This window comes from Lissotriton vulgaris, chromosome 4_1 (genome assembly GCF_964263255.1).
Source record: "Lissotriton vulgaris chromosome 4_1, aLisVul1.2, whole genome shotgun sequence".
NCBI classification, from domain to species: Eukaryota; Metazoa; Chordata; class Amphibia; order Caudata; family Salamandridae; genus Lissotriton; species Lissotriton vulgaris.
The window spans coordinates 1,210,915,084-1,210,928,449 of record NC_141691.1 but is presented as its reverse complement, the minus strand read 5'-3'; positions in this window follow the sequence as shown (position 1 = coordinate 1,210,928,449).

The following is a 13,366-nucleotide window of genomic DNA, read 5'->3' as shown; positions in this document are numbered from 1 at the left end:
CTGGATGAAGGATTTAGTAGGTGCATGACTGACTGTATGAGTGAGTGATTAAATGTGTCTCACTGAGTGCCTGGGTTAGTGACTAAACTGTCTTAATTTGTGCATCATTATGTCTGTTGTTCTGTAAACTGTTGCATGTGTTGATAAGTAGCTATATGAGTAACTATATGGGTTATTGATTGGTTGCCCAAGTATTTGTATGGGAGACTGAGTGTGTGTGTGGGTGGCTGGGAGGTGTATGACTCTGTGCATAGATGTGTGAGCAGTTGATTCACTAGATGTATGGTTTCAAAAGTGCATGTGGAAACAGCTGTATGGGCGGTTGACTGTGTGCATGAGTGTATTGGTGAGTGAATGGATATCTCAGTGCTACATGTCAAAGTAAGTACATATGTAAAACACAGTACATGTGAGAGTTGACATATATAAATAACTGTGCATAAGAGCCAGTGAATGTGTGAGTGGCTGTATGGATCAGGGATTGTATAAGAGAGTAAATATGTGTTAGTATATGTTTGAATAAGTAAAGTTTGTATAACTGTATAGTTGAGGAAATGGAGGTGTGATTGATTCTTTGCATGACTGACTAGGTGTGTGAGTAACTCCATGGATGAGTGACAGTCTGTGAGTGTCTGTTTACACTGATTGTATCTAAGGTTATATTAGAGTCTGAAGAGGTTCATCGTATTATCACATGAATGATATCATCAGTGATGTGATCAGTAATGTCAAATGAGATGTCATCAGTGATGTCATCAGTGATGTCATTTGAGATGTCATCAGTGATGTCATCAGTGATGTCACTGACCATGTCATGAATGATGTAATATGTGACATCATCAGCAGTGGATTGCGGGTGCGCGATATATAGTTAGTGCAACTAACTATATATGGAATTTCAATGGTTTTGTGTGAGTAAAATAAGGTTTTGTAAATGCGAATTCCTAACTATATATGGTCTATAACCTATGGTTTTTTCAGTGAATTTTCAAGGTTTTGTAAATGCTAATTCCTAACTATATATGGTCTATAACCTATGTTTTTTTCAGTGAATTTTCAAGGTTTTGTAAATGCTAATTCCTAACTATATATGGTCTATAGCCTATGGTTTTTTCAGTGAATATATATATATACATACATATATAAACATATATCATCTGTATATCTATATAAATACAAACATAAATGCATGCATACATATACTTATATGCATACAGATGCATGTTATTTACATGAAAGTTGAAAAAACACTAATAAAAGCAAAGCTAAAAAGCCACCTCATTACAAACAGAATGGCTTTAACTTAAACGAGGGCGAGATCTATTGCATTTTCAATGCTTGTTTACTTTGGTTCCATCAAGAAGGCATTCAGATGTGTCACACATTTGCCATAAATTCTGAATGTTAGCACTCTAGTTGCACATTAGATCACTGTAGTAAGCTACTGCTCACCAGGGACGTCTGCTGCTGGTATTCAAAGTGCATGTTTCAGTCTGCATGTCAGAATTTTTTTAATGAAATAGAAGAGGATTTGAGAAGTCACTCAAAATGATCCCTAATTTTTCTTTCTGAAGCACTAATCATACTTTCTATGGCAAAATTAACCCCCTCATGTTGTTCCTTTTTAAATTGAGTGTTTTCAGACTTACCACTTCATTCCAATCAAGATGGCTTCTGGTGTGCCATACTTTTGTCATAAGTAAGACTGTTAGCGCTCTAGTTGTTCTTTAGAACACTCTGGGACATTCTGTCATTGGGCTATACTTGGGGTACATCTGGGTGATATTTGGGCTACATTTAGGCTCTTTTGTCTCTGGTGGCCATCTTGGGAGACTGTATGTCAGAATTTTTTAATGAAATTGAAGAGGGTTTGAGAAGTCACTCAAAATGTGCCCTATTTTTTCTTTCTGCAGCACTAATCATAATTCATATGGCAAAATATACCCCCTCATTTTGTTCCTTTTTAAATTAAATGTTTTAAGAGTTACCACTTTATTCCAATCAAGATGGCTTCAGGTGTGCCATACCTTTGTAATAAGTAGGACTGTTAGCGCTCTAGTTGTTCTTTAGAACACTCTGGGACATTCTGTCATTGGGCTATACTTGGGCTACATCTGGGTGATATTTGGGCTACATTTGGGCTCTTTTGTCTCTGGTGGCCATTTTGGGAGACTACATGTCAGAATTTTTTAATGAAATAGAAGAGGATTTGAAAAGTCACTCAAAATGTGCCCTAATTTTTCTTTCTGCAGCACTAATAATACCTTCTATTGCATAATATACCCCCTCATTTTGTTCCTTTTTAAATTAAATGTTTTAAGAGTTACCACTTTATTCCCATCACGATGGCTCCAGGTGTGCTATACCTTTGTAATAAGTAGGACTGTTAGCGCTCTAGTTGTTCTTTAGAACACTCTGGGACATTCTGTCATTGGGCTATACTTGGGCTACATCTGGGTGATATTTGGGCTACATTTGGGCTCTTTTGTCTCTGGTGGCCATTTTGGGAGACTGCATGTTAGAATGTTTTAATGAAAGAGAAAAGGATTTGAGAAGTCACTCAAAATGTGCCCTAATTTTTCATTCTGCAGCACTAATCATACTTTCTATGGCAAAATATACCCCCTCATGTTGTTTCTTTTTAAATTAAATGTTTTAAGAGTTACCACTTTATTCCAATCAAGATGGCTTCAGGTGTGCCATACCTTTGTAATAAGTAGGACTGTTAGCGCTCTAGTTGTTCTTTAGAACACTCTGGGACATTCTGTCATTGGGCTATACTTGGGCTACATCTGGGTGATATTTGGGCTACATTTGGGCTCTTTTGTCTCTGGTGGCCATTTTGGGAGACTGCATGTCAGAATGTTTTAATGAAATAGAAAAGGATTTGAGAAGTCACTCAAAATGTGCCCTAATTTTTCATTCTGCAGCACTAATCATACTTTCTATGGCAAAATATACCCCCTCATGTTGTTTCTTTTTAAATTAAATGTTTTAAGAGTTACCACTTTATTCCAATCAAGATGGCTTCAGGTGTGCCATACCTTTGTAATAAGTAGGACTGTTAGCGCTCTAGTTGTTCTTTAGAACACTCTAGGAGGCTGCAGTAGAACACAAAGGAATCAACTGACAGTCTCTGTCCTTGTTGGATGTACATGTTTTACTGAGAATGTCAGACTTCATTTTCACATGACTGAGAAAGATAATGTGAATTTACAGAAAATATGCTTTCAGTTTAGCTTATAGATCCCCTTCCAAACCACTGTGGGAAAATCATGAGATATTAGTTTTCTTTCAAACAATATTCATGATATCACAGCAGAAGGTTTTTTCACATGGTAAAATCACCTTAGAACCCACCACAATTCCTAAAACGAGTAAGGTACCATCAACAAATGATTTATAATGTAACTAAAGTCCTAAAACCCTCTATTAACTACAATGCTTTTTAATGAGGTGCTATCATGTATATTGGTCCCAAGATGGCTGCCAACACTTCTTGGATGAAGTGCTGACAGCCAATCAGATCAGATGTGTGGTTAGGCTCCGCCCAGATATATATCTTTTTTTGAACCTAAATTACTCAAAATCCACTGGAGCACATATATTGAGACCTAGCAAAGGCACATCGGGCTAACAGTCCCTACAATTTTGCCAAGTTTTGTGCAAATCCATTCAGCCGTTCGAGCTAAAAGTGAGGCCAACCGCCCTATGGAAATTAACATGGGAAAAACGCATTTTGGGACCCCCCTTTTTTCTCGGCCCCCCCTTGATGAAACCCCCCAAATTGTCAGGGGCTGCTCAGAAACAAAATGTTCAATTTTCCTGAAAATTTCAGCCAATTCCGTCCACAAACGCCAAAGTTATTAGACATAGAATTTTCAAAAATCCCATAGAGAAAAAATCCTAACTATATATACCTACTGGCGACCGCCAGTAGGTAATACATATATATATATATATACATATTATTAACAAAACATATACAATATTTTTTCCGTAGGATAGCGAGAGGGTTACATTTACTATTCACACTCCAGAGAGTCCAACCGTAGGAAAAGCGTTGGATAGCGTAGGGATAAAAATTACTATTCCCACTCCAGAGACCGCAACAGTAGGGAAAGCGTTGGATAGCGTAAGGTTAAAAATTACAATTCCCACTCCAGGGAGCGCAACAGTAGGGAAAGCGTTGGATAGCATAGGGGTAAAAATTACTATTCCCACTCCAGTGAGTGCAACAGTAGGGAAAGCGTTGGATAGCGTAGGGGGAAAAATTACTATTCCAACTCCAGAGAGTGCAACAGTAGGGCAAGCGTTGGATAGTGAGAGGGTAAAAATTACTATTACCACTCCAGAGAGAGCAACAGTAGGGAAAGCATTGGATAGCGTAGGGGTAAAAATTACTATTCCCACTCCAGAGAGCGCACAGTAGGGGAAGCATTGGATAGCGTAGGGATAAAAATTACTATTCCTACTACAGGGAGTGCAACAGTAGGGAAAGCGTTGGATAGCGTAAGGATAACAATTACTATTCCCACTCCAATGAGTGCAACAGTAGGGAAAGCGTTGGATAGCGTAGGGGTAAAAATTACTATTCCAACTCCAGAGAGGGCAACAGTAGGGAAAGAGTTGGATAGCGTAGGGGTAAAAATTACTATTCCCACTCCATTGAGTGCAACAGTAGGGAAAGCATTGGATAGCGTAGGGGTAAAAATTACTATTCCCACTCCAGTGAGTGCAATAGTAGGGAAAGTAAATACTTCATATATAAATATAAATAACATAAATATTAATACCAATTACAAAATAATTAAAATATTTTACAATTTTATAAAATATATTAATTAATCAATTAAAATTACAAATAAAAATTACCTATTAATATTAATTAGCTACTAATACTACTTATTTACCAATTACCAATAAATTAATTTACAATATAAAAATAAATAAGAATTAGATGCAAAAAATGTTTTACATTATAATTACTTCCAATTAAATTACTTCCCAAGCTATTCCCCTATAAACACACAACCCACTACAGAAAATAATGCAATAAAAGTAACATATTTATCAATTAATCAATTACAATAAATTACAAATTATATTTTAATTAATTACCAATTAATAATTAATTAACAATTAATTCTAACTAAATAACAATAAATAAAATAACATATTTAATTAATTATAATTAAATTACTTCCCTCCCTATTCCCCCATAAACCCACAACCCGCTACAGAAAATAATTTACTAAAATTAATATATTTTTTAATTAATCAATTCAATTATTTACCAATTATATTTTAATTAATTACCAATTAATAATTAATTAACAATTAATTCTACATAAATACCAATAAATAAAATAACATATTTAATTAATTATAAATAAATTACTCCCCACCCTATTACCCTATAAACCCACAACCCTCTACAAAAAATAAATTACTAAAATTAACATTTATCAATTAATCAATTAAAATTAATTACCAATTATATTTTAATTAATTCCCAATTAATATTTAATTAACAATTAATTCTAAATAAATACCAACAAATAAAATAACATATTTAATTAATTATAATTAAATTACTTCCCACCCTATTCCTCTATACACCCACAACCCGCTACAGAATATAAATTACTAAAATTTACATATTTATCAATTAATCAATTAAAATTAATTACCAATTATATTTTAATTAATTACCAATTAATAATTAATTAACAATTAATTCTAAATAAATAACAATAAATAAAATAACATATTTAATTAATTATAATTAAATTACTTCCCACCCTATTCCCCTATAAACCCACAACCCGCTACAGAATTATATTACACAAAAATTTTAAATTAATATTAACTTACCTTAAATTCGATATTTTTGTTGTCTATATTATGTCTAGTCAATATTATGTCCATTCTATATTTTTGATTCGATATTATGTCCATTCTATTCGATATTAAAATTTTCTAGTCGATATTTTGGTAGTCTATATTATGTCTAGTCGATATTATGTCCATTCTATATTTTTTACTCAATATTATGTCTAGTCGATAATAAAAACTCGATATTTTGACTCTATACCATCTCAAGGTACAAGAAGGCTCAATGAATAAACTACAAATTCTCCAGAACGCAGCCGCCATACTTCTTACAGGAACTCCTAAATATGCATCAACCACAGGATCAATCAAAAAGCTTCACTGGCTGCCAGTCAGTAAGCGCACCCAGTTCAAGGCCCTGTGTTTGGTTTTCAAGGCGCTGCAGGGAACAGGACCTGAATTTTTAAAGCAACACTTCCGGTGGTAATCGCCAAAAAGAGCACTTCGATCATCTGTTGCCAAATTAGTAATAATGCCCCGAATGCAATGGAGTGAGACGTGCATAGCAGGAGCTCCAGCTGACCACCAATGTTATTAGCCTGATTTCAGCGGCCCGGCAGCGGCAAGGGGACGCGGATGGAGCCCCCTGTGTGGTGGACATCCCTAGGAGCTCACGGTGGGCTTCAGTCGACCCCAACTTGGGGGGGAAGCGACATTGCCTGCGGTCGAGTGGCTCTCCCCGATGCGGCCCGGTCGCCATCTTGCGGGTCTGCGCCCCTTCTGCGACTGCCGTGGCACGAAACCCTCTGGGCGCGGCTGCTGCGCGGGGCAACGTAGCAGTGCAGTGGAGGCGGCATATCAGTGGAGCAGGAGCTGGGCTGACCCTGTCGTCCTTGGAAAGTGGCAGCGGCGATGTGGGATAGCTGCCCTGGGTGGCGTGTCTGGCTGACGCTGCCGGGGAGCTACGGGAGCCGAGGCGATCGGCTGCTGCTGTTCATCAGCCCGAGGAGTGGCCTGCTGGAGGTGTGGGGTACGGCGGAGGAGACGGGCAGCTCCTGCCTGGATTGCAGCCTGGGAGCTGTGGCGGCTAGCCGGCGCGCCCGCCATTTTCTCCTCTTGAGGTGCGGAGGCGGCCCGCCATTTTGATTGGGCGGCTGCCCTACAGCGGAGGGGCCGGGATGCGTGTCAGCTGAAGGTGCAAGCTGGCTGTGGGTTTCAGGACTCCCATTGTGAGGTGCGGCGAGTGGGGAGCTTGGGCCCCTTCGTATGTCTTGACTGCTCTGGGGCTGGAAGCACCGGCACTGCCTTGGCGCCCGTCTGCCATTTTGAGGCTCTCCCTGACTGTCGGCGTGGAGGAGGTTTGAGTGGCGAGAGAGGGGCTCTTCCCTGTGTGGCACAGCACCGTATTGGGGCAGACTTGCTGAGCGATTGCGGCTGGGGTTGTCATCCCAACTGATTGACGTGCCTGGGTATCAGTGATCCCAGGGGTGAGTGGAGACTGTGGACATGCTCTCCCTTGGAAGGCCCGGCTGCGGCTGGGAAGAGCTGTGACTGAGGCCCTGGGCTCTATCTGTGGGGCCTGCGTGTCTTGGAGACCTGGGTCTGCCTGCTGCCACATCTGAAATTCCTTGTTGTAGCGTGGGGGGGCCTGTCACATCGGTGAACTACGCGACAGCGGCTGTGTATTGAGGATTTTTGCCTAGGGGTCTGCCGGAGGTGCTGGGGAACCCCCTGCCTGTCGCTGCCCCTAGGGAAGGGCTGCACCTCCTGCCACACTGCCCGCCAGCCACATGGGGTCCCTGTTGGTCCCCGCTGGGCATAGCGCCCCCGCAGCCCTCATAGGAGTGAGGTGCGCCAAAGGGCACCTGGCTGGCTCCCTCTGGATCTTGGCTGATTACACCCTGTGTTGTCGCTGCGGCCCTAGTAAGGAACCTTTTGAGTGGACCGGAGTTGAGGAGTCTGGAGAGGATGGTGAGGGGCCCCCTGCCCACCCGCTGCGGCCCTGTCGGGGAGTCGCTGGTCTGACGTAATTCCCCACCTGTATCTGGTATTGGTTGCTGCCTCTAGTTGGTGGAGCCTTGGTTAGCTGGGGGCTTTTATAGTTGATACCTTGGGCCTCTCATCACTGCTGTTTACCTGGGTGGGTGCTGTGGTGGGCCGATGGTGTTCCGGATGGCGGCCCTGCTGCGGAGTGCATCCCGTCCAACTATGACGCGCTCTAAGGGGAGCAAGGACGAATCAGGGGCAATCCCCAAGGACAACCCAGTGGCAGCCATGTGGGACAAGACAACTACACAAGCCCCGGGATGAAGATGCCTCGCCACGAATTCTGGAGCGGGTTCATCGGGTGACGGGCCCCGCAGGGCGCCCGTGAGTTCTGCAGGACATCCTCACCAGAGTCCACTTCTTTATGGAGAAGGAAGCCATTCTCAAGGCGGCACGTGCCAAGCAGGACCTCACATATGATGGTCATCGGATTCAGATCTTTCAAGATTTGGCGCCCAACACGCTGCGGCGACGGCGGGCTTTCAAACCCATCACCGACAAGCTACGAAGTCTGGAAATCCCTTACCAGTGGGGACAGCAGTTCGCTCTCATCTTTACATGGGAGTCTAAGCACAGGGTGGTGCGATCTTATAGGGTGGCAGTCCAGCTGCTCCGCCTGCCATCCTCGCCGCCTTCAGTCCCTCAAGAATCCCTGCCGCGTTGAGGATCCCTGCACGGCCGGCCTGGTCCACAGTACGACATGGCCGAAGGTCGCTGCCCATTAATGAACAGGCAGCATCACAGGCAAAGCAGGACATTATTGAGCATATCAGGTCCCTGGAGGGGGATGCAGCTGACCCTAAGCAACAACCGAAAACTCCCTGATTGACTCATCAGTGGACGCATCATGTTCACTTTAGGCAGTAGGGGCAGTCTCCCTTTCTTGTCGGGGGAGTTATGTGAGTTCCTTCCCAGTTACTATGTGGACCACTTGATTGCATTGTTGGGGGGGGCGGGGCTCCTGTATTGGATATGTTGGTTAAGGGGCTCTACCCTCTTTTGGCTGTTCCAGTGGGAGTGACATCTCGGGGATTAAATGACCCTTGGGTGTAGGATGTCCCTATCCTGGAACAGGATTGAATGGCCCTTTTGGCCGCTTTTAGATCTTTCTCTTCTCTTCTTACATCTTTGTCTCTTGCTGGCTTTTTCTCTCTGTCCTATTTTGTCTTTTGGATGTGTCGGGTGGGGGCTCATGCGGCTACGGTACGCTGTGCTTGTGGGGCTGGAGGGGGTCCTTAACATCTGCATTTTATCCCCGAGGCGCGCTGGAGGGTTGCTACCTGGGCTGGCCTGGGATCCACCTTGACTGCGGATCTACCTCGCCCACTGAAAGTCTTGACGCTTAATGTCAAGAGTCTAAACTCCCCCAATAAGCGGAGGCAGACATGGCGCTATCTGCTCCAGTTTAGTCCCGACATCATATTTCTCCAATAAACTCACCTCCTACAAGCTAATGGACCACCCCAAATACCCCCTCCAATTCTGGGCTGCAGTGGATACCAAGATGGCAGGTGTGGCAATACTGTGTAGAAGTGGCATCAGGCGGAGGGAGGCTAAACCCTTTAAGAGTGGGGACGGAGGATTCCTTAGGGCCACCGTGGGGATTGGGCGACGCCAGTTTACATTGTGTAATGTATGCGCGCCCAACCAGATGCAAGACAGATACCTCCAAACTCTTTTAAGGGTCCACGTGCCGCAGGGTGATTCCTCGATAATATTGGGGGGAGATTTTAATCTAGTGTGGGACCCTAATAAGGACCGTATGTCACGAGGCAGGGATAAAGGACGTAGACAGCTGCTCCTTTCTTAAGGTGATTTTATTATATATTTTTCAATATCACAGTCTTTTGGGGAATAAAAGTACACAGTGTCCTTGGAGGGGGTCTGGAGCGTCCTCTCCCAATGGGACTCCCGTTGAAGGGTATCGGCTGGCCTGTTTGATTCACGGCGACAGGCTCTCTCCGTCGTCTCCGTTCCAGGCAGCGGGGATGTGGACAAAAGAAAAGAAAGCCTTAAGTTTCAGGCACAGTTTCTTTACGTGTCTGGAAGGGAAATGAGGGATCACCCATGTCCTACGATGTGTGAGGGGGGGGAACCAACACCGGGAGCAGCAAGAGTACCGGCTACCCAGAGGATTCCCTGGCTTCCCCACCCAGGCAGGGGCGGTCCTCCCTCTTCCTGGGACCCAGGAGACATTGACGCACCTGTTGGAGCCACGTTCCTCCGTGGAAGTGGCGGGGCGAAGCGTAGGGTTGGCCTCCTGGCTCTAGTGGTCTCGTTGAGGTTCCTTCCGGGATCTGGGCACTCGACTCGAGTCCTGTGGTCCTGGCCAGCAACTTCGGATACTTCCTGCTTCTCCGCTTTGACCTCCTCATTGGTCGTCGAGATTTTGACCTCCCTAGTCAGCGGAGGCCCCGGGGCTGGGTCTGCGGCTCCTTCCTGGTCGAAGTTAAAGGGCCAGTAACCAGACGGCCACTCGAGTTCGGCACCTGGGATTTCCGCATCGTAAGGGGGGAAAATGGGGGAAGAGAATGGAGGAAGCCGGACCGGGACGTCCGACTTCTGACACCGTAGTGCATCTTCCTTTAGCGGGATGGGGACTATGTCGCTCGCTCTACGCAATCAGATTACGGACCTGGGTTAGTTGGACACATGGAGGTACCATTGCCCGGAGCTGCTGGACTACTCGTACTACTCCCATGTTCATCGCTCGTACTCCCGTATAGATTATTTATTTGTTTCCTACACTCTGATAGGGAAATGCTGGGGGCCTCCATTTTTGATATCTTGCTCTCAGACCACGCCCATGTCGAGCTGCTCCTGCAGGACCCAGCCGCTTGCCCCCCCAGCCGACATTGAAATCATACGGACTGCCATTGACTTCTACTTCGCTAACAATGATCTTCCGGAGACACCCTTCCCGGTGGTGTGGGATGCCTTCAAGGCTACGATCTGCGTCCACATTACCTCCATGTCGATTGCACGGACATGAGAGACTCGGCTTTTAGAAGATAACCTCGCAGAAGATATCAAAAAAGCCGAAAAGCGGGATCAGGATCGCTCCTCACTGGCGTCAAGGAGGCGGAGGCTTGCTAATCTTCGGGGTCAGCTGAGAATCCTGCGCACGAATTGGGCTGAAAAAGCGCTGTTGGAGCTGAAGCAGTAGTACTTCGAGGAGGGTGAAAAGGTGGGCGGGCTACTGGCTAGGCGACTGAGGGCGCAAGTGGAAAAGAACCATATAGCCAATATCCAGTTATCGGACGTGACGAGGGTTACTTCGGAAAAGGATAAATGTGAGGCATTCCGGGCTTACTATAGTGCATTATACAATGCGGAGCCGCCGTCTTCGGACCTGGTGGCAGATGTCTTGAGTCGACTTCCGTGGTCGCCGATACACCCCCATCATGCAAAAACCCTGGATGTCTCTATTGCTGAGGAGGAGATAACGGAGGCCATGAGGGATCTTCCCCTTGGGAAGACGCCCGGTCCGGATGGCCTGCCCCTGTCTTTCTACCGCATGTTTCAAACGCAGCTCCGACCGCACCTGTTACGAATGTACGAATCCTTCACTGATACTGATGGGCCCTCGTCCGATATTGGCATGGCAGAGATAGCACTCATCCCTAAATCGGGAAAGGACCCCTCACACTGTGCATCCTACCTCCCCATAGCCCTGTTAAACACTGACCTCAAGATCTATACTAAACTGCTGGCGAAGCGCCTGGACCCCCACATGCTGGGGCTAGTGGACCCGGATCAGGTTGGCTTCACCCGCAATCGGCAGGGGCGGATAACGTGCGTAGAATTGCACACTTGGTGGGGAAAGCTCACCACTGGAATATACTGGCCTGCCTCCTGTCGCTAGAGCGGAGAAGGCATTCGACCGGGTGGATTGGGATTTCCTGCGGGCGGTTTTACATAAGATAGGGCTCGGCCCGAACATGATCGCCAGGGTCATGGCACCATACCTCTCCCCGCAGGCCAAGATTAGGGTAAACAGGAGACTCACGGCACCCTTCCCCATTCATAGGGGTACTAGGCAGGGAGTGTCCCCTCTCACCCTTGTTGTTTGCCCTGGTAGTTGAACCCCTAACGGAATTGATACGGCAGGCACCGGACATTCATGGTATCCACCTAGGAGGATGCGAAAACAAGGTAGCGCTTTTTGCAGATGACCTTATCCTCACCTTGACGCCCCCTCAGGTGTCCCTCCCAGCTCTCCACTCTCTATTGCGGCTTTTTGAGTGGGCATCCGGCCTTAAAATTAATCACGACAAATCCTGGGACCTGAATCTCACTATCCCAAAGGAGGAAATTCCTGTGCTTGAGAAGCTTGCGCTGTATCAATGGGCCTCCAATTACATTCACTACCTTGGCCTCCAGCTGACTCCCTGTCTAGACACGTGGACGCAAGTAAACTGGCAGGAGTGTCGGAAGGCAGTCCTGGAAGACCTACGGAGATGGAAGTCCCTAGTGATCTCATGGCTGGGCAGGCTCAACGCCATCAAGATGTGGATCCTCCCTAAAATGTTATACATATTTCAATGTCTCCCCACACCTATCCCCTTGCATCATATACAAGGTCTCCAACGAGAACTTACGGCCTTCGTTTGGGGCGGATGTCGGCCACGCTTTTCGCAGAAACTTCTTATGTCACCACGTGATAGAGAGGAGCTGGCTTGTCCCAACTTGGTGGATTACTACTGGGCCTTGCACCTCCGTTTTGTGGTGGAATGTACGACGACGGAGAATGAAAAGGTGTGGTTACATATGGATCGGGTGGTGGCGGGGCGCTCCATCTGGGATCTCACATGGCTTCATCGGGCGGCGCGCTCTAGGAGTGTGTATGTAGCGGTGCCCACTAGAACGGTGCTGGATGTATGGGACAAGGTGGCGGAGTGCAGAGGTCTTACGACGTTTCCTTCACCGCACACCCCTCTGGAGGGGTATCCGCTCTTCCCGCTGGCTCATCGTACGCGTGCATTCGCAGCCTGGGCGCATGGGGGATGCAGGGCGGTAAGTGATCTGTATGAGGGGGGAGTGTTTAAGATCTTTGCACAATGTAGAGAGGAGTTCCGTGTCTCACCGCAGGCGAGATTGCAATACGCTCAGCTGAGGCACTGGGCTTCTGGGACTGAGATGCAGCAGGCAGCTACCCGCACCTTCACCCCCTTTGAGCGTCTGGTCCGCTCTTTTGTTGAATCCAAGGAACTGATATACCGGATATATCAGATCCTGCAGCACTCTCCAGAAGCGCCCTCTCACCCGTATCAAAGGCATAGCAATCGACATCTACAGCGGACATTACACCTGCACAGTGGACCCGGCTATGGTAAGATATCCCCAAAATCTATCGCAGTATCCTGCAGCGGGAGAATGCACATAAAGTTATGACCCAATGGTATCATACTCCACTGCGTTTGCATAAGATGTTTCCTGCATCTTCTCCCATATATTGGAGGTGTCTGACTGCGCCTGGGGACTT